This window comes from Elaeis guineensis, chromosome 13, assembly GCF_000442705.2.
Source record: "Elaeis guineensis isolate ETL-2024a chromosome 13, EG11, whole genome shotgun sequence".
Classification (NCBI taxonomy): Eukaryota; Viridiplantae; Streptophyta; class Magnoliopsida; order Arecales; family Arecaceae; genus Elaeis; species Elaeis guineensis.
Genome location: NC_026005.2, coordinates 36,022,472 through 36,025,682, shown reverse-complemented (window position 1 = coordinate 36,025,682; position 3,211 = coordinate 36,022,472). Strand labels below are relative to the sequence as shown.

At 36.1% G+C, this 3,211-nt stretch overlaps 1 non-coding gene across 1 annotated transcript; it reads left to right on the top strand.

Moving 5' to 3' along the window:
- The first annotated feature begins 466 nt into the window (after positions 1–466).
- Positions 467–572, top strand: LOC140853570 (small nucleolar RNA R71). The gene has a single exon (XR_012136640.1). It is a non-coding gene; the product is annotated as a small nucleolar RNA R71 (small nucleolar RNA).
- The last annotated feature ends 2,639 nt before the right edge of the window (positions 573–3,211 follow it).

Genomic DNA, 3,211 nt, shown 5'->3' with positions numbered 1-3,211 from the left:
GTGTTCGAATATGGATCGTTTCCTGGTCTGCAAGCTTGTTGGACTTGAGCTTGCTGAACCTGCTCGTGCACAAACTCAGAAAATTGAGGTGCGGCTGGGCATTCACTAACAAAATGGTTCGGATTTGCACACAATGCACAAAATTCTTGGATTGGGTTAGGTGGAATCAAGGATTGTCCAGTATTTAGAAGACGATCTAATTTTTGGGATAGTTCATCTACCTTATGATGGATATCTATGGCATTTCCTACTTCATATATTCCACCTCTCTTTAGGTTTAACATGGGTTTATCTCTAATAGAGGCAGACATATGATGTAATAAATTTTTACTTAAAATTTCAAACAGTTGCCATGCCTCATCCTCACTTTTCAGCATGAATGTCCCACCGCATAATGCATCGACCATTTGTCGATGTCTTTCTGATAGCCCATCATAAAAACATTGGATTAACTGCCACTTGGGTACAGCATGGTGGGGATATTTTTTAATAAGGTCTTTTAATCTCTCCCATGTTTCATGAAATATTTCTTCATCTAATTGGGAAAAACTAGTTATGGCTTTCCTTATTTGATTAGTTTTTCCTATGGAAAAATATTTCTTGAGAAACTCTCCTTGCAGCTGGTCCCAAGTTGATATAGTCATGGAATCCAAAGTATGTAGCCAGTATTTGGCTTTATCCTTAAGTGAAAAAGGGAATAATTTTAACCTAAGAGCATCATCAGAGAAGTTGTGAATTTTGACAGTTGAGCATATCTCAAGAAATTCTTCAAGATGTTTATAAGGGTCCTCATTACTAAGTCCATAAAATGAAGGCAACATTTGGATTATACTGGACTTAATTTCATATTGAGTGGCCTCCATAGGGGGCACTTGAATACAAGGAGAGTAGGTATATATAGAAGGAGTAAAGTACTCCTTCAATTGCTTGGGTGGATCATTCTCCTGATTTCGGTCCATATTTTTATGTCGTTGGCTCTAAAGGTTCTTTCTATTTCTGGATCAAAAGGTTGGATTTCTAGTCGTAACGATCTACGGCCAAGCATACACCTTACAATTGTACTTCAGAGCAAACACAAAAAATTTTAGTTTTTATAATATATATATATATATTTATAATAAATTGAGAAAAGAATGAAGAAAATCTAAAGAGAAGAACCTAATAATCTTAAATCTATGAAAAGGAAGAAATTAGTTAATGTTTAGATATTAATTGCAATCAACTTAAACAAGCATAGACTCTCTATCCTAAGGTTAACTTAGATCTAGACAGCTCCTAACTTCCAAGACCGCCTTTGAGCACTCCAAGCTCAAGACTGACTAACTGACTCGGCCAGATAAGTGTAAGATGTGGGAGGTTCCCTGCTCGTTGCTTTCCTTAGACACCAACTGAGTTGGCTAGGTCAGTCAACGAAACCAATTGAAAACCACTTTCTTTAACCACTTGCCTTAGACACCGAGCAATTAACCAATCTGTACTCAGTTCAACTTTAGAGCTTTCTTATCCTATTGAGCTCGAAATCCTTAGGGGTCAACGTCTAATTAATTTTAGATTAAGATCTAGGTTATGCAAATGTAAGGGAGTGATTTGTGAGCCAAGAAAGGGTGATCAAATCTCCACCTTATCTGATTAATGGGTTATTGCCCTTAAGATTAATTATGGAGATGAGATGCAAAGAAACAAGGTGTCCAATCAAGTTAGAAATTTTTATATTTGAGGTTATGCTATTTTAGTTAAGTGTTATGAAATGTCAGTGGCTTTTTTTTTTTTTAATTCAACCGTGCCAAGGTCCCCAGCAATGGTGCCAAAATTTGATGCGTAGTCGTTGATAGCACCAAAAATAACTCTACTCACTACGTAGGTAGGATGAGTCGAGATCGTATCCTCAGGGACCTTGGGCTAAGTTGAGATTGCAAAATAAAAGAAAGAAGCGTTGTTTTTGATTTAGAAAATAAATTATCTTAAAATTGATGTATTTAGAAAATAAAGAGCTCAGAAGTTTTGAATTAATTTTGTACTAGTAGAGTTGTATCTCTTTTTTTTAATTAAATAGATGTGATTAATCTTAGGAAAAATACATGTCTTTCCTCAGCACATCCCGTACCCGTAGATCATGGTGCCTCTCCGAAAAGTACTAGGTAAACAACTCTTCTTTCCTCGGCATGCCCCGTATCCGTAGATCACGGTGCATCTCTGGAAAGTAAAAATTATTCCTAATATTAATCTAACAAGAAAGTATAAATAAAAGCATATGAAGGAGAGAAAATAAAAAACTCATGATGATTAAAAAGCATAATCTTTATTGCATATAAAGAAATACAAGAAAGTTTAGAACAATAAACCATCTCTGTATCATTACAAAATTTTTTCTCCACTCCCGAGACTACTAGCCTAGCTGCTCATGAAGTAGTCTCTTTCTATTCCTCTATGCAAGGCTCTAGAAGAATTTTTGGGCTCCCCCTCCAATGGGAGTACAAAAGTCTTTTTATAGGTGTTAGGAGGGAGGAGTTTTACATGATTTTTTGATGTGGGACTAAAAAAAATGCTAAAGACTAAAAGATGGATGGATGAGATGGAAAGATCACAAATAAATAAAGAAAATATAAATCTTTCCTCTCAAAGTATTTCTAAATATTAATTTTTTTCCTTTAATAAGCATCTATTCGTCCGCCAGCAAAAACTCCCCGCGAACCCGCCTGCCGCGCGCCCGCTCGCTACCCGCCCGCACCTGCACGCCCGCACCCGCACATCTGCGCATGCCCGCTCGTGATGTCGTGCCTATTCCCACGCTCGCGCCCGCCCCGCATCCACCCCGCGTCTGCGCTCGCGCCCACGTGCGTCGTGTGAACACTGCCGCATGAATACTCTTTTTATATTTCAAAAAAAAACTTTTGTTTCTTCACAATGACGTCTATATCCTTTTAGATTCCTTGCATAGTATCTTCATTTTCTATAATACCGTATGTATCCTTTTTTTATTTTAATTTTATTTTAAGTTCAAATTTATTCAAACTTGAGTCTTTTTGATCTATGAATCGGACTCTTTGTATCGACGATCATCTTTCCTATAAAACATAAAAAAAAGTATTAAATTTTTAATAAATAAAATAAATTAAATATAATTTTATACTTTAAATGACTTAAATTAAGTATTTATCAATAAGTGATTGGGTTTGACATATTTCTATGCCCATAGCTCATCTAAGATGTT